This window comes from Nelusetta ayraudi, unplaced genomic scaffold (assembly GCF_046127955.1).
Source record: "Nelusetta ayraudi isolate G7.1 ecotype Tasmania unplaced genomic scaffold, CSIRO-AGI_Nayr_v1 ptg000007l, whole genome shotgun sequence".
NCBI lineage: Eukaryota > Metazoa > Chordata > Actinopteri > Tetraodontiformes > Monacanthidae > Nelusetta > Nelusetta ayraudi.
In genome coordinates, this window is record NW_027466057.1 from 5702700 (window position 1) to 5728693 (window position 25994).

At 45.3% G+C, this 25994-nt stretch overlaps 1 long non-coding RNA gene across 1 annotated transcript in view; it reads right to left on the bottom strand.

Annotated features, from left to right (window-relative positions):
- Window positions 1-211: 211 nt before the first annotated feature.
- The window catches only part of LOC142883032 (uncharacterized), a 49965-nt gene continuing 24182 nt past the window's right edge, over window positions 212-25994 (bottom strand). Inside the window, exon 4 of the long non-coding RNA XR_012925983.1 lies at window positions 212-1874. This is a non-coding gene — a long non-coding RNA (uncharacterized LOC142883032). The remainder of the gene's footprint in view (window positions 1875-25994) is intronic.

The following is a 25994-nucleotide window of genomic DNA, read 5'->3' on the forward strand; positions in this document are numbered from 1 at the left end:
GTTCAACCGGCACTGCAAAGCACAGAAGCTTTCAGCCTTTTTTCTCTGAAGCTTCTTCCTGAACAGAGCTCTTTATTCCCATGTTGCTGTGTCATTACAGCTTTTTAAAAAAGCGAGCATTTCCTATTTTGTGTTACTTTGCTTTTTCTGAGTGCAGGACGGCTCGCACAGCGGCAGCTCTCAGCAGAGCCTCGGCCATTTTATTAAAACACAAAAATTTCACATACCTGAGCTGATGATTTGGATAAATGCACATTTTCCCTGCCCTGCCAATCATTATCTTCATTCCCATTGCACGTATTCCATTTGCACAGATAACGTCTCACTGTGTCCCAGAAGCACTGTAAAGTGGGCTTTTTGGGTGGAATCTCTGCAGCAGGCAGGTATAATTGCATGCTCTAATCTGACATCAAGCCACTTGGAATAACAAATATAATTTGTCCTGTTCCTCTGAGTTACATTTTCACAAAAGGGCAGCATGAAAAGCACTCTGCTTCAGAGGATGCCGGGCGTTTAGAATGTGCAAGGCAAGGCAGAGTCATTCGTACAAGGCTTTTTAGAAAAAAATTGACAAGGCCACACAGCATTGCCTAGATAAAAACGTAGGAGGTTTCACAGGGAACATTTGCATGTGGAAAGACCCATAATAGGAAAATTTGCAAATTAAAAAGGAAAAAGGAGCGGTTGTAATGCCAAAAGCCAAATACAAGCACTTTCCGTTCGGAAATTGTGTAAAAAAAAAAAAAAAAATCACCGTTCATCATTACAGTCCATTGCATCACACTGTCAGACGCTCCTTGATGTTTATAAATGAGTAGTAGAGGAGCTGGTCTCTCCATCGCCTAATGCAACATGACAATCTATTAAAAGTGCTGATGGATAGCGCAGCAAATTACTTATGTTATCAAAGGCGAGTACAGTGGCGGAGAAGGTAAGGAAGCACTTTTTTTTTTGTTTAACATCCAGCATCTCAATTTTACCAGGAAAGATCCTATCTGATCTCATTAGCCACTGGAGGAGGAGGAGGGGCTGGAGGGGGTCTTCCCTCTTGAGTGCAATAACAACACTGAACCAGAAACAGTCCAAACACTGGTCAGTGTGTAAGTTCATCTCCCTTCCTGCAGGGGAGAGGTCAGGCAACATGGTAGAGATATCAGATGGGGTTTTATTTCACGACTCTAGAAAATAGGCGAAATATGGCAAAATATGCAAGATAGCTCTGCATTTTTATTGAAATTTATCAAACAGGAAGACGTGTGAAAAGTCAATAAGCCAATCAATAATTTTTTTTAGACCAGGTGCATGACCTGCAACCTACAGAGTGCATTTCACTAATCCACTTAGCAAGATGGGCAGTTTACAAAACCTGCAGTTAGGCACAATCATGTCGTTTCCAGATGTTTACAGTGCATGAAAGGCGAGCGGTCGTTTCTTGCATTTGACATGCAAGACGTGGAGGCCTGCGATCCGGCGTGACTCGCGGCGCGGCGGCCCGCTTGAAGCCTTGGACCCTTTTCCTCTTCAAGGCCGAGTCATCACCTCCAGTAAAGGTCACCGGCGACCATGATGGATGGCCGCCGCTGTGGATTTAATCTAAAATAAAGAGCCATAAACACCGGGCCGGTGCTGGTGGCGCGGAGGAGATGATAAAGCAGCCATTAGTTAAGCAAAGGTCGCGGGCTCCTCCCGTGACAGCGGCTGTCACGGGAGGGGGACATGGGGCCAAGAGAGGGTCGCGGGGGGCCGACGTCCGCCTGTCCGCCCGTCGACAAGTTCCTCTCCGTCGGAGCCGCCTTGTTTATCGGCGGCGTCAGGAGGCTTCGAGCACGCCGGCCCCACGATAAGGGACCCAACTCCAGGAGTCTTTGAAGCTGCTGAATGTCAGAAGCGGCTGTTAACATTCAGAAATTGACATGCATTCTAAATGTCACTTCATTAACATGCACAGAGGAGGTGGGGGGCTGGCATCGTATCAGAAGCGATGCTCTCTCCTGCTTGCGAAGGACAAATATTTGCGATTAGTTTCTCTGCGCGGGTGGGTTGGGGGAGGGCAAACGTCTGATGCATTTGTTGAAAGCGCATTCCTGCAGGTTTTCCCGATACAACCGAGCGCTAAAAGGCTCGGTTATATAAAGTGCTCGTCGCCGACAATTAATGTCGGAGCAAAACATTTTGAAAATACTGAACCTGTGATGCGCACTGATTTATTTTTTTCCCACCCCCTCCGCCTTCTGATTCTCCTGGCTGATGGCGTGTAATAGTTTCCGCGGGCCCAACTTGTGACAGAATGATGCATTTGGCCGACGATCCAAGCTAACGACTGGCATCAAACGTGATTTCACTTCGCCGCCGCAGTTATCGCAGCCGAGCCCAATTTATTTAGTGTCACCTTTTAACTAACCGAGTTTTGGCAGAGACGCATGGCCGGCGGAAGTGCGGGCGACGGCCGCCCGCTATTAGCAGCGCCGACTGGCGAGTGGCGGAGACGTCTCGTGTTTGTTTCCAATCTACAATATGACGCCTAATTGCGCTGCTTGTCGTGGAGGTGGAGGGGGAGTAGGAGGGAGGGGTGATGGATAGAGTAGGGGAGGAGGCTCGACGCGACGTGACAAACGGTAAAACGTGGCCGCGCTTATTTACGAAGTCGTGACGGAGGCACTTGGCGATGCTGACTTCATCCCGCCGGAGGGGGAATATTAATGAAAGTTGGCGACTGCTTTCTTGTTTGTGTCAAATCGATGATTTTCTTATTACGCATGAAGTAAACATTTCATGCCACGTGAATCGCAAAAGCTGTTCTGCTTTTCTGAAGATCAATGCAGCTTCTGAGATACTTAATCGTAAGGCCGCTCCGCCAAGAGTGCAGGATGAAGGATAAAAATCTCTGAAAATTGCTGTAATGTAGGACCTTTCAAATGAACTCAAAGAGGAGTCCTGCCTTGCAGTTTAAAGGTGTGCCTCCTTTCACTGCCTTTTCATTTTCTAAAGTAGAAAAAAAAACGGGACAAAACAAACCCATTTCCCTCCACTTGCAAACATCTGAGCAAAACTTTCTTTCACCACCGTCACGTCTTCCCAGGCTGCGCCGCACTTTCAATTCTGCTCCGTTCCATTTGACGCCCGCTTATCGAAAGGCTTCTTAAAAGCAAAAGCCCCTTTTTCATGCTCCCCAACCCTTTATCAGCTCTCCATTCATTTTCTGAGTATAATTATTATAGGCACTCGAGGAGCCGTTAGCCAAAAAGCTTTATGCAAATCGTAATTAGCGGTAATTAAAAATAGGTTGCCCTGAATGGGAGCCATGCTGAGAGTGCATCGTTTACAAAACCAAATTGAATCTCGTGATTTAACAGCACGGAATGGAACAGTGGTAAAGAATGTCAGCGCTCACGTCGAGGTAGTAGAACACGCTGGTGGAGGCGAGTAGCTGCATCCGTCAACGCGGCGCCAACGCTGATGACAACTTCTAACTGCGGTTATGGATATGTGGCAATATAAAACACGCCGCTGTGAAGTGCAACTTTGTGATCATCACTGCTGCCAATTCAACTATTTACAGGTTCCACTGGATTATCTAAAAAGTGTTTAACCAGCGTATGCTAACTGCATTCACAATATCAACCTTTCCTTTACAAGGGGTCTTTGTGCTGTGGACATTGATAAAGTTTTTAAAGCTTAAAACAGTCACTTCTCCACGGTAGATCATGATCAACCTCCCTCTGGAATTAAGGGTAGGGGTTTCAGGGTTCCTCATGCGCGAGAAGCCCCAAATTTGACGTGGGTGTATCTTGGGGGCTCCTGATGAAGCAGCAAGTGGCCCCATGTCTCTAGGACAAAGTTGACCTTCGACCCTCATATACTTGTATGGCATTAGGGTTAGGGTTAAGGCTGAAATTAGGGTTAGGGTTAGGGTTTCGGGGTTCCTCATGCGCTAGAAGCTGCAAATTTGGCGTTGGTGTGTCTTGGGGGCTCCGGATGAAGCAGCAAGTGGCCTCATGTCTCTAGGGCAAAGTTGACCTTTGACCCCCATAGACTTGCATTGCATTAAGCTTTGGCGTTAAGGCTGGAATTAGTGTTAGGGTTGGAGTTGGGGTGAGATTTGGAGCTGTAGTTATTGTTAGGGTTGGAGTTAAGGTTGGATTGGGGTAGAAGATGGGGTTTGGGTTGGAGATGGAGTTAGGGTTGGAAAGTTGAACCTTTCGTCGATCACAGTGCTAACAGAGCTGCCATTGAATATACCCTTCTCCATCTGTCCATGGTTTTCTCTCAAAGTAATTTTGAAAAGTTCAGAATCTGCCGCCAATACTGAGGACTCAGTATTTCCCGCACACCGCAGTAAACTGGGGCCTGCTTAGTCAGCTACACACACTGCATGTATCACACACAATGTGAAAGGTCACAGAGGCCACATTAGGCCTGTAAAAATTATGCCGTGGCCTGTCCATAAAATTGCCCTGTGTGAGTGTGTGTGTTAGGTTCAGAGGAAGTACACCATCATGTGATGGCCAATCATATGTTGCGCATAGTTATGGTCTTTTCAGATCAATCGATTTTCGAGTACGTGCAGATGACCGAGCGCGTCACAGTTCACTCTTAGTTTCATTCACTTTTCACGTTTTCAAATGTCCTGTTAGAGAAGCTGCAGACCAGGAGGTGGATGGATTTGTAGACAGCTGTGAACCTTGAATAAGTCTTACCGTTTTGAAATTTGATTACTTCTTAGTAACATTTAAAAAAAGTGGTTAAAAGTGGTCTTGTTCATTCGTACTCACACTCGTATTCAACTGCTGCGACTATTTGGAGCAGGACTGCAACACTTTGAACTTGAAAATTGGACTTTCAAAAAGTTCCAAGCAACCACAGACAAAATTAAGCTCTTGCCCACCCCCCACCGCTGCCCCCACCACTCCAAAAAATGAAAAAAAAAAACGCAAGACGGATGAGTTTGTAGAGCTGTAAACTGGGACATCCTGCAGCAGAACCAATTATTATCCTTTACAAATAATGATCTTGTGGTCTCATCAGAATATGAAACGTCTGTATGTGGAAAGAATTTATTACAGGGAAACCAACTGCAAATATATAAGTTGATTATCTTCCCTCATGAATGTAGGGAAGGAATGAGAAATATCTCATATCTCTTACAGAAGTCACAGTCAGACTTCTGCTACAGAAAGGGAAAAAAGAAAAGAACATTGCTAGATTTCCAGTCAGACTTCAATCGGCCAAATTATGTGATGGGTGTGCGCTCTTGATGTGTGCACGACTGCAGAATGGATGCAAATGTTCGGCCACACCTGTCGCCCCGCGTGTGCTAGGCCAAAGAGAGATGTTCAGCTAAACTATGCAAATCCGCCCTAAAAAACCCAGACGCCGCCGCATGGCAACGAAGCATTTGAAATTCTATCAGCATGTTTTCAGCGGAACTTGATGGATTTAGCAGGATTCGACTTTCAGCAGAACAAGCGGCACGTGTGTCTTTCATTTCTTCAGTGGCTGGAACATTTTTCACTGAACTGCAAGTGAGAAGACAGCAACTGTGTTCACATAGATGAACCAAGTTGAAATCTACCATAAACTACTGAAAAAGACCTATGAGTAATAGACACGTATGAGTGAATGTCATCTGTCCACTGTTATGTCTTTGCCGTTTCTAGAAAGTTGGTTTCAGGCTTGCAGCCGACCACATTATGGAACCCATTTTCTTCTTAAATCCATTTTCTATCTGTCATCTGTCAGTCAGCGTGGTACAGATATCAAACATTGCTCTATGGACACTACGCGTAAAGTCTTATGGTCATTAAACTGTCAGGCAGGATTTACTCGGGATCGGCGCAGGGATGGGACTCGAAATTATCTCCTTGCGCACACGGGGGACAAAGAACGAAGAAAAAAAAAGACTTAAAGAGCGTAAAGAAAGGATGCTAGAGAGTGAATAAAGGAAAATTATAGCATGTACAGGTTGAAAGTCACATCACGTTATAGTGGCAGACCTGTGGATTTCAAGAAAATGAAAGAAAAAAACAATTGCCATGTCTTTGATGCAGTTATCATCAGAGCTCATATGAGCCAGCGCAGTAAAATATACTTTCTATTAAGTCAAGATTGTAGAGATCAATGGGTGCAGAAATGTAAGGAGAAAATAATCGGCAACAAGCAGCTCGTGATGGTGGTACGAGTCCACAGTCATCCTTTGATGAAGTCATCCAGATGAAGCAACGGTGCTCAAATGGTCGGCACCCAATACTGCTCAAATAGACACACACACACACACACACACACACACACACACACACACACACACACACACACACACACACACACACACACACACACACACACACACACACACAGAGAGAGAGTACAGAGACATTTCAGGAGATGTATTCTCACAAGAAGCCCAACAAATATTTTGGGTTCAGAAGTTCTTGTTCCAGTCTCCTTACAGCCCCTTACAGAGGCCACAAAGTCTTCCAGGCAATGTTTTACAATTTTCAAATAACATTTTTTTGAATTTAACAATTGATTGAACATTACGGATTCTCCTGTGGTGACTTCATTTTTTTCTCTTGTTTTTTTTTTTTTTATTAGCTCCCGCTTCCCACAGAGCTTGGAAATAATACATAGCCCAATAAATGCTGCCTGAATTTCCAGAGCGTGAAAAATAATAAGAAAAAAAACAGACGGCTTCTTGTTTATTGTGCATCACCGTGCATCATTAGCTTAGGTAGGAAAAGACGGATCTAAAAAGAGCAATCACCGAGACGGACGCTCGTGCGTGTGAGGAATTATGAAAGCCTCAAATTGTTATTCATGAAAAATGCAATCTGACAAAGTGAGAATTTCATATCCATAATAGGCCGGCAGACAGGTGGAGCGAAGGAACACGTGGCTCTTTATTGGCAGCCCAGGGGAACAGGATTCTTTTCAATGCATTTCATTTGGCACACCCCCACCTCGCGTCTTCAATAATTTACAGTATTGATTTGAAACAAAGTCATAGACTGCAAAGTGAATAGAGCAGTACAGTGCTTTCATTTAATGCTTTACTGATTCCCGGCTCCTCGTGCGATACACAAAACAAGAGGGAAGCACTGAGTTCGGCCTTTCGCCGTCAGAGTGATGCCGACAGAGACGGCAACTCGCAGCCAGTGCTTCTGATACAGTGTGAGGAAGGACGACAAACAGCATGCGAAGAAACAACTTAGCCTATGTGTTTTCCTTATGGGGTGGGGGCATGGGGGTGGGGGGGGGCAGTTATTAATGACAATGCCGCTTATTTTGACATTTCCAATCAATTATACAATGTATCCAGGTGACTTGATCCGATTTTGTGTCGCAGGGCAGCAACTGGAAAATGCACAATATTAATCAAAGAATTATGCTGGATTTAAAACACGCACACACACACACACGCACACAGATGCATGGGTGGTCTGTTGGCCTTGTTACAGTCTAATCAATCTGAATCAAATATATTACGTTACATCCTCTTTCACAAGACCGGCAGTGCTTTAAACTCACTGCTCTCACTCTCCTTTTTTCCAAACACAAAGGCTGATGCTGCGCCTCATCATCAGTAATCAGTAAAGTAAAGACATCTAGGTCTGCGTGTTTCTGTATCCAAATGAGTGAAACTCACTCACTAAGTTAGTTTATCTAATCAAGGGCTATCTAAAACATAACAGGAACAGAGCCTTACTCTACCGCCATGACCTACTATCATATACTACAAATCAGTGGAAGCAGAGGGTATTCCTCCTCCCTCTGAATCCGCTCCATGGTAAATCATGCGGAAAGCCTCCTCTTTCTTATGGTCGGCCAGCCGAGATCCAACAGAAATCCCCCCGAGATCTGACTCTCTTCACACCTCTGAATGACACACACTTCATCCAGGCTGGGGGAGCGCAGCGTATAAATTTTTTAAATCCAAGCGCCTCGCGCCCTCTCCGCTCGCTCACTGAGAAAGCCCCGCTGACAGCCAGACGCGCTGGGCGCGAGAGAAAAAAAAAATGATCTCCGTGTGAGTATGGCGTTGTGCGCGACACGGCACCCGCTAATAACCCAGAGTGATCCGTTTTTAATTTGACCGAAGTCCCCCTTATCGACGGCGTCATATGTTCCTTGCGATGCGCCTCCGACAACAGGCACCCGGCGGGGGAGCCGAGGATTAGGGGAGAACTCTTCTGACATCCCTGGAAAGTGCGCTGCACAGCCAGCTGTCTGCCGTCTACTGGCAGAGGCTGCCGGCCAGACCGAGCCAGGCCTCTGACGGAGTCACACCCAGGCGTCCAAGCCAGCTGCCCAGTAATTAGCCTGTTAAAATGAAGATCTGGCTGAGCTGAGAAGATACGCGACAGGGCGAGCCACATTCACATCGTAAGCCAGGATGGATTTATATGACGGATCCTTTGTCGCCAGAGTACAGTTAAAGTGGCAATACGCATTCTGTTTTCTCCAGCCACTAGGGCGAGCGAGTGTAAACCAAAACAAAGTGGTTTCGTGCTCCTCGCGTCCCTACTATGCGATGCAACAAACAGAGCTCTGTGCCAGAAATCATGAAAATATAGAAAACTGCAAGCGTGCACAGTGATGGTACAGAGATGGATATGCTAAAGTGTGGCCGTTGACTTGTGCTTTCTTGGCCAGCAGCTGATCCATCCCATAAAATAAAAATAGTCATACAGAGCAGGTGAAATGGCCTAATTCTAAATTTGAAAAAAATAAAATAAAATAATAATAATAATAATAATTGATTCATTAGTGAAAAATATTCTGCTGCATGGGAAGCGCTTCGACCTGGATAATCCACCGGAGGAAGAACACCTCAGCATGACATCATAAACTCCAGCAGGGGAGGCCATCCCTCTCCTTGAGGGATTGCCGCCCGCCTGCACATTTGTTACGCAGGAGACATCAGTCTCTGGTATAACAATGTTGGATCACTGGCTGTATCAGCTGCCGGGAACGACAAAATTAAGCTTCTAAATTTCCCTAACAGTGCCTGATGAGTGATGAAGCTCTCCGCTTCCTCGGCACTCTCATCCTTTACCAGAGACACGTTGATCGTCCTTAGACCGTTCTCTGTCCAACGTTCTATGGAGTTTTAATCCCATCATAAATCAACAGCTTTGTCTTCAATTCTTTTGTCTTCTTTCTTTGCTTTCATTTCAATTTTTTTTTTTATTTCTATTCCTGCTCAAACATTTTTATGAAAGAGAAGCAAATTTTGCTCAGCATTTGACCAGAATTGAACTGAAAGATGCAGCGATGCTAATTCACAGGATTTATCCAACATATTAATCTTACGATGAGCCAAGAGGAAGCGTTCGAAAAGGCGTGGCAAAGCTCGATGATTTAGTGAGTTATTTGTTTTTTTTACATTCAGATGGACCATATTGCTTCCTGCTAGGTCTAGCCAGAAGATTCCTATTGGTGTGTGGTGCTACATGGCTGGCAGTTATGCACAGCAGTGGTTAATGTAACTCTTGCCAAAAAATAGTTGGAAGTAAAACAGAAATATGATGAACACTCAGAAAGCCCACTAGCGCCAGGCACTGTTACTCTTCTTATGTAAAAATGCAATTGACTAAAACTGCTGCTGTTGAAGCTATCTAACAAACTCACTAACAGCTTCAGCTGTAGCCACCGTTTGAAACTTGCAGGATGTTTTTCTTCTGCATTCGAGCGATCTTGCTGCAGTGAAAACCAAATAGATATCCAAGTTTTGGTAATAACTTCTGAGCTAAGGTTGAGAAAATGTACATGGAAACAAACTGTATATTTTCAATTCACATCACTTTCTGACTGTATATTGAACACATATGTTCCCCTCCCCCAAGACCATGCTTTGGCTTTGTCCCATAGACAAAACAGCCACAATTATCATCACGCTGACACTGTTTAGCGCAAAGATGTGAAAACAAAATTATGTCCGTTTAACTTGAAATGGCGTCAAAAACATTAAAGTGGCCATATGTTCCCTGCATCTGTGAGATCTCCAATTCTATGATGCCGGCACTGCAGCTGTTTATATATATATGAGGATACTAAGCCGAGTAGCTCTCATTAATGAAGAGTGCATTAGACTGTGAATTGGAAAGTGCAAGTGAACAGAAGAGATACATTAAGTATTGATTTATGCATGACAAAAGGCACAGGGGAGACGCACATCTGTCTGATTGGAATGGCAGACGAACAAAGCGGCACTTCCATGGAAGATGATTAAAACTGCAGCGGCAAACACGACCAGAATACAAGTTGCTTGGAAAGAGCATCTCACAACAACACAAAACAAAGACACAAAACTGTCAGGTGCAAAAGCGGCAGTCTGATCGTGTTAAATCTTGCTCAGTCTCTGATTGAGAGCAGAGCACTAATAATGAACATTTAACACATGACCTCCACCGACGTGCGGGCCATTCCGTTTGACTTCAGAGCACCGGGTGAGAAATTTACATTCTAGATTGCGACAATCAATACTCCCATTAAGGCCAAATCAATTGACCATTAACAAGCTGTTTTGTAGAAAATCACCGGCGAAGGATCATCTCCTGTACGTTATGAAGAGCAAAGCGCTGCGGCACCATGAGGTCAGCTCATATAGATGCACATGCAGAGACATGAATCTGGAGCTCTGCTGGAAATCGGTTTTAAAAAGAATTCTATGGCATACTTGGAAAATGAATTTTCTTGCTCTCTAATAAATGTGTCATTCTTAATGTGAATATTTAATGGCACCGAGACAGAACGTGAAAGGGGCGGACACCCAGTTAGTGCACCCTTTGATTCTCTCAAGTCAGTGCAACTTTCCACACGGACACAGACGCTCTTTGGCTGTTGGTTTTCCATAAAGTGAAGACGAAAGGCGTAGCCTATCATGTCTCATTTGAAATTCAATATTGTAAAGGGAGGTGCAAAACCAGGAAGGTGACTGGATCTCATTCACGCAGGCCAATCCGAGCTGCTACTGTTAGCTTAGGCTAGATCTTTTATAGTGAAGATATCATAAAATTCTGATAAACGTCCTACTATCACAACATAAGCAAAACTGTACCAGCAGCTGGGCTCCTCGTTTGTTTGTTTGTATTTAATGTTGGGACTTTTAAGTGCAGTTAGAACCACTTGTTCCCTTCTTTCACAAATTCAAGGAAATCAACTGCTTATAAAATGAAAATGATATTTCATGACTGGTTGGAGATGTGTTTTTATTGCAAGCCACAGAAAAGGCCATAGGAGCAAAGTGTTTAAAGATGAAATTTGACATCCAGCCATCTTGCAATGCAGCAAGTAGTAGTTTTGGTTTAAATACACAAAATCAACAGGTTTAGCCAATTTAGACCAACCGTATTATTTTGAGAGCATGTATCTTTAAACAAATATATATATACAAGCCTTGCTCACAAGTATAGCAGTGGTCCATAGGGAAACCAGTGGCACGCTCCCTCCAAATGGCTAAACCAAAAAAAAAAAAAGGGGGTGCTGCAACGCTAATCCCATTCCCACTGTGTCTTTAATCTCTACACCGAGGACAAGTACACAAAGTGCGCGGGGACGTGGTTTTATCCATGGATCCACTCTTCCACTGCCTGGGCTCCAGAGGTGTGGCTGTGGAGATAAACGAAGCGGGTGAGGAATTAAAACGTCCCAAACACTGGGGCCGCTTAATTGAAACCTCTCCGGGGAGGGGTGAGGGGGCGGCGCCCCCTCAGGGACAAAGAGGGCGGGACAGCTGTCTGGGGAGCCACCGCTGGAGACCCTCCGAGGTGAAGCCATTCCCTGGTCGCCTCTCACGAGCGAATGATAAATAGTTTGACACCAGCATCCAGTGGGGAGGCCTGCGCGTGCAACTGTCCGTGGGGGTGGTGCAGGAGGCGGGGTTAAAAAACGAGCTCTACGTGGCCTTTATGTCAGAGATGGAGCGTGGGGGTGTGCTGCCCTGCTCTGATCAATAATTAATCACAACATTAAAAGCATTTTCTATTTTTTGACAGGCCAATTTGACGCATCTGTCCAATAAAGAGAAGAGAAAAAGGGGGGGTTTAAGTAATGCCGTGCATTTTTCCCTTTTATGGCACAGCGAGGCAGCAAAATTAATATTTAAAGGCGATGCGTGTTATTAATTTATAAAAGGAAACAAGACATAATCTTTGGGTTGCCAAAGACAAATGTCTCCTCTTGTTAAGCTCTGGGTAATAATTCAGAGATGATATTTGCTCAGCCAAGACTCACAATTTCAACAACTTTTGATAGAACTGCAATTTCGATATTCAATGAATAATCTGTTTTTGTTTTCATTCAGTCAATGACAAAGATAACAGAAACCTTATGATGGATTTTACATACTCTGGCTAATTCCTCAATATTTTGACTGCCAACAAGGGTAGTCGTTCCAAACAATTCAATTTTATTTTATGTTTCGGACACATCCGCCAAGTGCCAACTCATTCCGTGAGCGCATACAGAAAATGTGCCTAAAATCCAACCATTTGTGCCACCAGCCGTCCCTGCCATAGCAGAGCAGTGGACCGTGTGACTGACACCGCTGAGTGATGACTTTTGCCAAATCAATGAGATGTGAACAAGTGCTGTGATAATGTTGTTAGCAGCATCATTTTCTCTTGTTCTTGGTTGAGCTGGTGATTGATAGACGCCGTGGCCATTTCATCCAAGGTCAAGGACCGAGAGTGCTGGACCTAAAGCCGCCGTGCTGTGTGCCATGTGTGCACTGTGTGTCGTGCGTGTGTGCGTGCGTGCGTGCATGCATGCGTGCGTGCGTGTTCGCGTGTGTGTCCTTGAGGAGGGAGAACGGCAAAAATGACTTTCTTAGCCAGGAGGATTGCTGACGCGCAGGTTTGCAAAGGCCCTTGAAAGAAGGAAGTTCGCTGCAATTTTTCTCTCTCCCATTCTTCTGCCACAGTGTGCAAAGATGCGAAAACCAAACATCTCAAATGGCATCAGAGGTCCATTCCTGTAAAGGAGCTGATTTGTGAAAAGCTGGATAATGACAAGACTTATTACAGTGTTTATTTCATCCATAATATCCTGTAATTGAAATTCTACTTTTAAAGCATTGGCTTAAATGCTGGATTTTTTAATTTCCCACTACAACAATCACCACTGTGGGGATGGAAACTCCTGTTGACTCTTTTGGGAGGGGGCTATTACCATGGTGACAGCTTTTAAACAGCAACTTCAATTGATTTAAGCCCATAAAACCAGAACTGAGCCCCTCTTGCCCTTTGCATTCGCATTTCCAAATGGCGGTGACGGCTGGCGCGATTAAACTCCTGTCACTCTTACTTCACACCAAACTCGCTAGTGTACGTGCCCGTTTGGATTTTTAATCAGCCAGACTGAGAATATTAATTGGGTGAGAAAATACTTTTTCTTTTAACTAAACAGATTAGAGATGCCTACTCGATTCTCAATTAGCTGCTGCGCACGCTTTGTTTGTGCGGCGCCGTGGCTCGTTCCAAAGCCAACACGAGGTATGCAAATTCCCCCTTGCGCGCAGGCAGCGGCCGACTAATTCAACAGGAGCAGGCAGACGGCGAGCGAATGAGTCTGGGTTTGGGCGCTTTGATCAGCGGAGAAGCAAAGCGTGGCGGTCATTTTTCAAAGGGAAAGTTTGACAAATTATTACTGCGGCATCGTGAGATCAGGGGCTTTTTCTGTGGCGGCAGCAGCGGTGGTGGTGGTAGTAGTGGGGGGTGGTATCTGGCTGATTGTTACAGCGATGACAACAGATGTCTGAGAGTTGGAGAGAAGGTGTGATGAGTAAAACGCTGCTAGCGCTCTGCGCTAAACCAGACCGGCTTTATCTTGCCAGTTGAGCAGAATATTTCTTTTGAAAACGCAATCAGGAGAGCGGCAGTCTTCCAGTGGTAACGTGCGGCCATTAAAAAGTAATGTTTGTCACTTTATCAGCCCTTTAATTGAATTATACCAAGCCTTTGCGACGCAAGATAGATGAATAGATTTTATTGCCCCCATAGGGGGAATCTGTCTCCGCCGAGAGCACATTACGTGCGCCTCCAGAGCGTAGACGGATAACAGCATCAAGCACAACAGAAAGACCTGTGCAGAACGCACAAAGCATCGCTGTGATCGGTGGACTATGGAATTTGGCATCAATAGGTCTGAATATGGTTTCAATTATTGGAAGAATGAGATGCTGTGTGCTGTAATGGACCATAAAAAAGATGCAAGGTGGAGAGAGAGAGAGAGAAAAAAAAAATTGGCACCTTCACTTCTGCTCTCGACCATCTGGTGGCACTCTTCCAGCTTTGAAGGAACCAGAGGGGGTGTGTGAGCCACAAGTGCAGCCCCTCACCGGCAAGCAGGGGCTGCTGCTGCGCCCGCTGAACAAAGCCTTTTGTGATGGAGATCACACTCACTTGCTCCGCTCCTGTGCAAGTCCACACCGTTCATGTTCCAAAGCCGCACAGTGGGTGACAACAGCATTGTGACTGAACACGCGTAATGGCTTTTAATCTAATGGCAATATCAGTAATGACAACCAACATAGTAAATGACATTACCGTAGACCTTATCATAGAGTGACTTAGAATGTTAAATCAAATCAAATAGTTTCTGAAAAGCCCAACTTTGCAATTTGTCCTCGGAGGCCTTGACGTTGCCTCGATTTGAGTGAAGAAAAACTGAAAACGACCGTGAACAGGGGAAAAGGGAAGAAACCTCAGAGTGAGCTGCAGAGGAGGGATGGCTATGAGCCACATGAGGTGTTATATTACTGATAAAAAAAAAAAAAAACAACATTTTCAACCATGAAACAGATTCTGACTTGGGAGAGGCTTCTCACCAGCACATGACATGGTGACACGATGGTTTCTCACCATGAGCGAATACCTTCAGCGCAATCAGAGCGAGCCCTTCTTGTGAAAGGACTCTGGACGAGGCCCTTCTCCAGCCACGCCCATTCTATCCACTGTCAGCAGGACCCACTCTCCACCTCCTCCTCTGCCTCTTCCTCCTCCTCCTACTCTCGGCCCTAATGAGCCATCTCCTGGGGCAGGGCTTTACCCCCGCCAGGGGTAAAGAGGCCATCATGTTGCTCATCTGAAGACGACACATAGCCATGACTTCCCCCTAATTGCGCTCCTGTGTTGGCTCATTTGTTTTTCGCCGTTTAAAATTCAACCCCCTTCTCCCCCCCGATATTTTCCCCTCCCCCCGCTCCCCGACTGTAGAGAGCGGCTGCAAGCAATTTGAAGTGGGTTGGGGTGGGATTGGGGGGGGGGTGGGGTTTGCTTCCTGGGAGCCGCTTTGAGGCCCCTCCTCTCTGATGTGCGGCAACACCCAACAGATGCACACAAAAACACAAAGGCGGATTTGCAAATTGCAATAAAAAACAACAACGTTAAAACACACAGGCATCCTCCTTTGTTGCACGTGCACGCACAGACGGGCAGTTGCGCGCACGGCACCGGAGACCCCTCGGGGACTGTTTGCGTCTGTGGCGAATTTCAAAGTAGTAAACATCAAACCCGGCCCGACTGCGACCTGCAGCAGAGGAGACCTTTATCCAACACGTTAAATATTGATGCGGTAAAGTTATGCAGATTGTTTATTGACTGGCTTCAGCGCAGAAAAGAAGGAGGATGGGTGGAGAAAAAAAAAATCCTATCCGTCCGTCTGGACAGCGGCTGTTCCGCGCGTAATTAGTCTGACTCCTGAATGCTTAAATCTGCTCCGTCTCCTCGAGAGCCGGCCGGTAATTCCAGAAGCAAACAAGCAATCGTGGAAATTATTGGGAAAAAAATATGCCGCCTTCCTGAAGTGCTCCACCGGAGTAACACTTGAGTTTGCACAGGACGGATCCAATGAATGTGGGACACGATTACCGTGTTATATTTCAATCACGCACAATTACGGCTGATTCAGTGTAAACAAAGGCCCCGCCCCTCCTTCGTTTGTGACATTTGCCAGGTGGTGTTTGCCTTCGCCGTGTTCAGCCTATTATTAGTCTAATGCCCCCGGAAGCATCCTGTTGATCCGACCGGAGGCAATTAGGACACAAGGCTGCACCATCAGACGCAGCTCACAGATTGAGGGCCAAGCATTTGTGCAGACCAGGGCAACGAAGGGGAGTTTTCAGGGATTTTGCGCTTCGAAAATCTATACTAACGGAAACAAAATAGATTCTTCAAGAGCACATTTGAGTCATAGCGGCACAAAAAAAACTAACTGTTGTAGACTGGATGATTTTCTACATTAATCCTCTGAGAAATATTATGTCAATAAATCCATTAAAAATATCTGAAGAGCACAAAGGCTTTATTTTTTTATTTCAGCACATGTCTTCTGTAGTATGATTTGTTTGCCCGTTGTGTTTGCAGCAGCTTAAGTCAGCACAAGCACAATACATCTTTGTCAGTTTCAACGCCGAGAAGGCTGAAAACCGCTGTCCTCAGCTGCTGCGGGGAGAAAATATTAAAGCCAGATTTAACAACGGCGTCTTCCTGGAAACGGTGCATGAGTGCAACATTATGTCACCGACTAATGCAGTTTTGACGGGGAGGATTTGGCTGCGTCATTAACTTCATCCACTCGGGGCGCGCCCCCCGAATCTTGGCCGAGGCTCTGTTTTATTTCTTCCATCCGATTGTCAGAGCGTTATCTCTTCTAATGAAGGGCTAATTAATTACCAGTTTGTGTCGATTAGCCGTTAACAGTCGTGAAGCCTGAGGGAAGCTGCAGACAGAGGAATGGAAAGCTCAAAAGATTTTAAAAGTAGAAGTTGGAAAAGAAGAAAAATGCGCTCTGCTCTCGCTGCTGACCTGACAATGACCAAAAGAGAAGCCAATTACTAAGAAGTATGAATGAGTTTAAGAGATTAGTTTAGTTCTTTAATGAGGTTCATTCTCCACAAAAAGTCAAACCAAATGGTCTGCGATATATTAGTGAGACCACTTCTGAATTTTTCAGAAATTATGTACTGTTGAAGGTTATCATGACTCCTGGGCTACGACAAAAATGGTAAATCTCCGCTATGAGGTATTTAAAACAGTTCTGATCTCAAAACTACACCTTGAACCCAAGCTGCAACAGCTGCAACGTCAGATAAATCACGACACCGCGGTGAATAGAAATCGAAGAGGCGTGACTTTACACTCAGGTGAGCCATCTAAGATGTGATGCCGGGGGCTGATAACAGCTCTGGATCTTATCTCCTGGTGCCTGGCAGCGTCTCGGCTGTGAACTCCAGCCCAGCATCACACAGTGTGATGACATGTCCTGACCTTCTGTTCATCCGTCCAGCCCAGCGTGAGAAGGGCTCTGCGGGAACATCTTACAGGCTAAACAACAACCATGCAGTGTTCTTCTGCAAAAAAAAAACTAAATAAATAAAAACAAGATAGCAAAAGACACTAGAAGTTGGGTGTGGCGCACGAGTACGAAAGGAACTCGCCCTGGATCCCCGGCTCGCTGCGATGTGCCTCCTTTATCGCTTCGAGCTGAAGCAAAAAAGATAAACGCAGAAAGACAAAGAGGAACGACAGCGATACAGTGTGTTTGCCTCAGGTGAGACACCTGTTAGTGTCACGACATGACAGAGGGAACGGAGATCAGAGAAGACACTCAGGAGAATTAGCTCAGGATTCGCGGGCGCCCGTGAGCTCCTGCTGCCGACGTGGAGTTGCTGTTTTAGGGGGGCTTTATTTTGGTATTTCACACTTAAAGGTCCAGTGTATAATATTTGGCCTGATTTAGGAGTTTTATTTTGGTAAGCATAATACACTGCCCATAAATACATTAATAAAAGTGTGTACTTGTAGTACAATAAAAATAATTCGGTTTTCCTACCCAGAGAACGGTTCTCATATATTTATTTATATATACTGAGGATGCAACAATATTCTGTATTTTACCAAACCATTCGGTATGACCTGTCATTAAAAAAATGTCACAAAACGTGCATGATTTGCAAGTAGATCCCCTCAGACTAGTGGTGCGCGGCTTTTCAACTACCCACGGATCCTACAGTTATCAATAATTTGACTTGCTCCAGCCGACCCTGCACAACCACGTCAATTATCACAACCCGCCTCAGCCCGCAACCCACTGCCATTAAAGAGACCGACATGTCTTTGAACTAGTGATGGGAATTACGGTTCTTTTCAGAGAACCGGTTCTTTTGGCTCCCAAGCAGCTCCTTAGATTTTTTGTTGCTTATATTATTTTACTACCAAATGATGCTCTAAAATTAATTACTAATGTTCATGAGATCAAATATATTAAATGTGTATTATTTATACATTCAACATGGTACACAGTTCTGTGAAAAAAAAAATAAAAAAATCCCAGAACAAACACTGACTATAATGCACACAAAACATCACAAGATAAAAACAAAAATTTGCAAAACAAACAAAAAATTTAGTTTAGCCAAGCTTAGCATACGATATACATAGAGGAAGGGTCTTGCTCCCAGTTGCCATCTTTCTCCACCATATTTCTAAGGCAACAAAGAAAAAGGTGAATGAGGTACCCAGGTTTGTGTGTGTAGGCCACCGTAATTCACTGGCAGCTCGGGAGAGGGAGGGTGAGAGGGCCAGCGCTGCAATCTAAAAGGTAACCACTTGATGCCACTGTTTCTTTTCAAAATCTCCAAATATAACACACTTAACCTTTAAGTCACCGTGGACAACTGGGCTGAGACCACCAGTCTCCCTCTCCTCTGCCTGTTAGCAGCAGCAGCAGTCTACCAAACAGCACGTCAAAAACCTTTCTCCGCCGTCAGCGATAAAACAGCTTCCGTTGACACGAACGTGCAAATTGCAGGCAAAACTAGACTCCAATCTTGAGGGACAGCCAATCGACTCCAACAGCCGAGCAGTAGGAGTAGTGAGATCAGGCACTAAATACTCTCAGTGACACGTTGCCTCCGTGCTTAAGCAAGACAACTCCGGATGACAGCAGCAGCACACACTGAGAGAAAACCGCGCAAGCTTGTTTGTGGAACTTGAATGAGCGAGTGTTCAGATGGACACCTGTGTTTCTACCTTCTGGGGGTAAATGTGATGAAAGAATCAAACCGGACGGGAGTGAGGGGGGCTTTGGGGATTAGCCCGACAGCCTGATTGACATGCAGGTGGAGTCGCGCCTCCGCTGAATGCAGCAATATATATTTTTCTCTAACAAGCAGGTGCCACTCATCGCACGGGCCCTATGCAAACCCCCACCTACTCCTCCTTGGAGCGCCGACGGTGCAGGACTGAATAATGATTCCTCTGCGGTTATCCATCCAAAATAAATAATAAAATTAAAAATACAACAGGAGCGCACGCGGCCGTGAGAGCGCAGCTCCAACTCCAGCAGCTGCAGCCATGCTAAACCATTCTCGCTCGAGTTGATAATGATTTCTCATGAAAATATATATGTGTTTATATATGTGTTGGTATCAGCAATTCCGGCTAACATGACAGCTCACACTGCAATGAGCCAAACATCTGCAGAAGATCTTTATGCTCCTTCTGGGACGCATTCTATTATTATTTTTATTTTTTTACCCCACTCCTGGACTCCAACATGTCAGCGCTTCACTAATAAACTCCAGATAATTGAGGGACCTCATGGGGAGCCAAGACAATTTCGATTGTGCACTAGCCTTCAGCGAGTAGTGCGGCATTATGTAAAAAATTCAAATAGACAGAAAAGCAGAGGAAGGAGTACCGGGAGCGATGCTGCTGCCTTGAGCAAATGAAATAAAAACACGTACGACAGATCCCTGTTTGAACAGGTTTGAGGAATTTGTGAGGTTTACAGCAGACGGCTTTGTGTTTTTAAAACCGAATTCTGTGGTTCAGCAGTGGTATGAAAAAGCAAAGCGGTAAAGAGTCCATGGAAAGTGTTTGTTATGAGGCGGCAAGACTGAGCTGAACTCTCTGTCACGTTCCAGCGGGCCAGGTACATATTTCACTGCAAGTTGAGCCAGATAGTTACAACACTGGGCCTCCTCTTATTGTTAGCAGCCGCAGCAGCCGTCACGGTCCTGTGGTGAGCTAGAGTCTGTCACAGTGTTGATCTTGACACATGTCAAAGAGAGTTCAGAGTAAAATAGTCACATGTTGTCCGCCAAGAAAAGCTTCTGGTGTTCATACGTGCTTTTCTTCAAATTTGAGGCAGACAAACGCCAAAACTACTGCTGCTACGGCATCTATGCTATATTTTATGCTATATTTTATCCCATGCTAAAGTGATTAGCATAAACAGGAGGCAAACCTTCTGTGTATCTCCATCATCTTATTTTGTGGTTTTGAAGAAGAGCTAGCAGCAATTACTTCCTGTTTTCTTTTTTTTGTCTCAAGCGAAAGGAAGCTGGTGGGCAAAAACGAGCCAAGGCGTAGAGATGGAAGGGTCGGTTTCAGACTCCACATGCCATGCTACGTTAGTCGAAAACCTGTCTCATACCCCGTTTTGGCCATTTTTTGACAGCCACTTACGATTGTCCGAGGCTTCGCCACGATCCACGACCTGCGGGCCTGATTGCAAGCTGACACCTCGCCCGCCAATCCGCCAGGCCCCAACACCTTCAGATGTCCTTTAAACTAGTTCATCATTATCACCCCATTCCCTCTCTTTTCCTCTCCATCACTCGTTTTCCGCCATCTCGTCTGACGCGGCGCCACCTGACCCCTCGCGGGTCCCCGAGGTTAACGCAAGGCCTAATGACTTTGAAAAGTGACAGGACAATTCCAGCCAGTAAAGCACGGCGAAGGGGCCCGCTGTAATTGAAAGTTCCAAAAGCGAACTGGATCAGCAAAAAAACTGAGGGGGAGAAGAAAATAAATTGGACGAGGCGCTCTTTCGCAATGAAAAGGGAGCTTCTCTCAATCTGCTGATCTGCTGCAGCAGAACTTACAGGAGAGGCAAATGAGAAAATAAAACACAAAGCAGAATCAAAGCAGTAAGAGAGGTCGAGGTTCTGCTACACCTACCACTTAATAAGTGTTTATCACTTTCGACAAGTGTGTTTATCCTGACACAGCTATTACTTTTTACCCAAATTAAATAATTAAAAGTATCAGATTTTGAACATTTTATTTCCCACATTATGATAACCAACACAGTCGTCATTCAAGACGCAACTGGCCTTCACTCAAAACCGGTTGTGTCTAGACATGCTTTGCTAAAGCCGAGCGTCAGCGTGTCTTCCATGTTTCTCGGCGCGACGATATTCCCTGATGCTTTTTGCCATTTTATAAGCCCTCTCAATTCAACCCCTTCTTAATGGCAAGATTCAGTGTCTTGTCGCAGAATAACTGCTTGAGTTTATAGTCGAGCCAGTATTTTCACATCCGGAGGGGCTCGCAGTAACATGCTGACACCATTTCATCCATTTAGTTGAAAATGAGAGGAGAGTGCCTTGCAGTTTTATGATCTTATCCCACTTGGCAAGATTTCTGTCGCTCCTGGTATGTCTAGCGCCCAGGGTGTGGAAGACGGAAAAAAAAATACGCTGTGTTTTCTCCCTCGGCATTTCCTCGTCTTTTCTTTTTGTATTTAGTGCCGTTATACAAAAACACCTACGCACATAAATATTTGTCTGCACACTGAAATATTTGTGTGTGGGCGTCAGCCACCCCCCAAGTCTTTGCCCTCTGCCTATAAAAATAAAACAGCACAGCCTGTGTGCTGCACTACCTGTCATCTTGCGAACCTCTCGGTTACACTGTTTCTCACCCCTCCGGCTGCTCTCTGCTTCCCGGACTGAACAGTCCGCTGCGTGCAGAGTGAGTCAGCAGATCGGTGGAGAGAAAAAGGAGGCCGGCTTTCAGGTCAAGTGCCAGGTGCAGTTTCATTCGGAGTCAAACTGCGACTCCGTGATGAATGGCCTGTTTTCAGAAGATGATGGTTAAAGACGTAAAGCGATTACAGTAGGAGGCTGCACGTTGATGGCATGCTGTAGTCCGAGAAAAACAAAAAACAAAAAGGGCTGGAAAAGCTTCAGTCGAAGCGTGCAGCCGTGGGGTAGCACAGTGGGAGGTGGCGCTGCCGCTGAACAACAGCGGAGGCACAGACAGTGAGCAGCTCCGGTGATTACATGTCATAACGAACAATCCCGAGGACAGCAGCCGTGTGTGTTAGTTGGGGATGGGTTTCTCTAATGCGTGATGGCCCTGGACCTCGACGCAAATTCCTCAGGCTTCTCCTGCCTCATTTATAGAGGACGCAATGAAAAACAAACAAAACATGACAATCACCGTGCCTATGCTGACAGATAATTAAAACTCTTTGCATAGATCATCAACGTGAAGAAAAGCGGCGTTGCTGAAGTCATGGTGATGACCGATCCGTTGTTTTTTTCTTTGAACGTATTAATTAGGCTCGGAGAGAAAGTATTGAGAAGTAGCTGGAGGCAGTAAATCATAACAATGGGATAGCACACTCAAGTCTATGACGTGTAGAAAGAATTCCAAGATTTTATCATAATCACCTGCTTTATCAAGTATCCTGCCCAACACAGCCCAACTCAATCGCCTCAAAACTGGGCCTTTCAGGTTAGCAGTCTGGTCAAAGATGCAAATGAGTAAAACGCTACAATGGAAATGCAGATCCCAACTGCAGCTGTGCATATCAACAGTTCTACTGTTGCTTTTGGGAGGAACGGCAAACGTGACTGCGGAGCCCTTGAAGACAAGGGGCTCAGAATATCCACTTTGCGACAATCAATCGCTGACAGTTCTGCTCCGTAACAGAAATGTATGCGCCTGTTTATCCTCCATCTGTGGTGGCATCTGTTTCATATTGTGCTCTCCCTCTGTGTCTGCTGGCGTTTGGCGGCGACACGTTGTTCAAATGTTATTTTTATCCGAACACAAAGCGGGGATTAGCAAGAGACGGCCTACTTGTGCAGGCGCGCTTTGCCGGGGCTGCATCTGCCATCTTCGGACGGAAAATGAGATTGCGCGGGATGTTTATTAACACGTGGAGACGGTTCTCAGGTATGCCGCTCATCTCATTATGTAAGGCTTTTCATAACCATCGAAAGGCTCAGCAGTCATCATGATCAGACGGCAAGGCACTTAAAAGTCCCTGTTAGCTAGAAGCCAGAGTCGGAGTTGAGCTCCACTCCCCTGGTGCATCTACAAAGAGGCCAGGATCATGTTATGATGGACGACCAACAGTGTGTTTGCAGGGCGTATTCTGGACCTGATTTACCAAGTTGGATACTTTTATTAACCAACTAACAAAGTGGCTTTGAATTATATTGCTCATGGTTGCAACCTGGATGTGGCCAATGGTTGGCGGCTAGTTGATTCATGCCTTTGAAAAGTGGCAAACGATGCGAAAACGGCAGCCGCAGTCCGTTTCAGCTTTGATAAATCCCATTGTGCGCACAAAATAATCTATATGTATCTTCTCCATCCAATATTTTGCCATATTAATTAAAGAAAACATGCTAAATGGGCTGCAGGCGCTATTTGACAGATGCAAACCTCACTGCACCCCCCCCAGTGTGTGTGTGCACTGATGTTTTTTGGACAAACAAACCTCTAATTAATAAGGTTCTCTGTACCAACATACCTCCATCTGATGGCTATCAGGGTTACAGCTGAGAAATTTTCTTTGAGAGCAACAGTGTGCTTTACTATATTCAGCTATATGTACATTTCGCTTGGTAGCATTGCAGCACGGTAGGGCCGGCCATTCTATCATCAATTTGAAAGAGGCACTTGACATCTGGGCAAACGTGCAGAGGTAGTGTTTTTTTTCTTATCTGCTGCTTTTATTTTCACCATAATTAAAATTGAAATTTACATCCTCTTCCAATGTTTACTGCATGCTTAACATGCATACATATATATTCCTTTTGAAATACACACACCGTCTCCTCGACCCGAGGCATTGTGTAGTTGAGCATAAACACACGAAAGCTATAATTTTCTCTGGCTTGCTGGCAGCCCCTTTATGTACATTCCATCTTTGAGCAGGGCACAGAGTGAAGAGTAATGGTGCCTGTGAAATCTAAAAAAAAGCAGCAGCCACGGCCAATTTTTTTTTTCTAAGAAAAAGGTGAGATTTAGCACACACCATTTCACACGCGGTGGTATGTGCTGCTGGAGAAATCTAAGCATTTATACAGGTTGAGCCCTCACTCGCAGGGAGGAGAGGGCGGGGATGGCGCACTGTGCCAAGCATGAAATTAACTATTTCAGAAACATATCAGTCTCACCACAATGCAGCCTCGCACACCTGTGAGGCTTCTGACTTTCAGGTTAAATCCCGATGTAAAGCTGTTGCACAAGGCGGGAGTAAAGAATATTACACTGTAGAGGACATGATGCCGTTAAATTCAATGTTTGCTTCTTGTCCGACTGTCCAGATTTTTCACAGTTCATCCTTCCATGACAGCAGCCTGGCACTGGGAGCACTGGTTAGACAGTGCAGAAAGCCTTCCATCCAACAGGTTGTTTTTCACTCCAAGAATGGGAGGCAGCAGTTGAAATAGCTTGAATAACTTGGTCAATGTGTCTGTTGTACTAAAAACAGACAATAAGTCCTTTGTAGCCCGAAGCTTCTGTTAGAAATAATTCTTCCATTTTGAAAATAAGTTGTCAAAACCTTCAGAGCTTCTTTAAACCTCACTGCGGGTCAATGAAAGGCCAGCGTTTAGCAGCAGCTCTGAGCCTCAATTAAAGCAGAAATATTCCCATTAAGAGAGGGGCCGATAGGGTGAGTCAGCCTCTGCTGTATCAGCTCTTCAGCCGCAGCGTTTCCATATTGTGGCGCTCGCTGTTATTACGGGGCGAACAGAGTGAAGGTCAGATTTACAATGCAAAGCTGTGAACCCATTTTCTGCCGACTTTTATGAGGTTCCTGCTACGCTGTCACTCTTTATCTCCTCAGCAGCCGACGGGCCAGGGCTGCGGCGCGACCTCCGATCCCGCCCCCCATTTTGCAACCTCATCTCTGAAACGCGAGTCTATAAGGAGTCCGGGAAGTCGAGAGGTCCGTCTTTGAAGTTTGTGCGTAATTAACACATCATCATCCTTTTTTTTCTTTTCAAATGGCTGTAATGGCCTTTTTTTTTTTTTTACAAAGCACAGCTGCTCTGCTGTGACTCGGACCGAAGTGTCTTTATGGGACAGCAGTCTCTCTCAAAGCCATATCCCTGTGAATTTATCGACGGAGGCTGCAGAGGCTTTATTGCTAACAAACGGTGACTAATGAGCCTGAGGTGAGAAGTGAAACTTCTCATTAGGGTGAAGAATCTGAGTGGAGCTGGCTGGGGGGGGGGGGGGTCACATCTTGTACGAAAGTAAGAAAAGGCTTGTTGATTGAATGCGCCGGGCCGTGATTAAACTGAGAGGACAGGCATTGCGGCCCCGCTGTCATTTAACACCTTGATTGCACGTCTGCCGTGTCGGTGTCAGAGCGACTGCTCCGTCAGACGTCTTTGTCTGGTAAAAGTGCTACGTGCCGTAGCAACTCCCATCTCCCTCGAGAACGCGGCGAGCCGGGGTGGGGGGAGAGATTGGTGAGGAAAAGATGTTCGATAAATGTAATTAATCTGAGGCCCAACAGCTGTATTCCTTAACAGTGGGCGGGTAACTTTGACTGAAGCCGTTTCCATCAGCGCAGGCATCAGCAGAAGTGGATTGCGAGAATGTTGCAGTTGTTGTAACTGGGGTCTGAAATTATGTACATTTGATTATAATATTAATAGTTTCTAAGTAGCTGCCCAGTCATCCATTATTTTTCTATTTATCCAGTAACATCAGTGCCGCCGGTGACTGCTGCCAAGGTCGGACAATAAAGCAGCTTTACAGACGATAACTACTAATTCCAGCACCTTCTTCCCTTACTGCCACTCCTTAACAGCTACATTTTGAAAAAAAGATGGACAAAATAAAAAATGAATTCCTTTAATGGTACATAAATTTCCAAACAGGTTGTTTAAATTTTACTGATCTTTGCTTTGAGAGCAAAATTAATGAAATTACCGCCAGGCTCAGTGCCCAGGA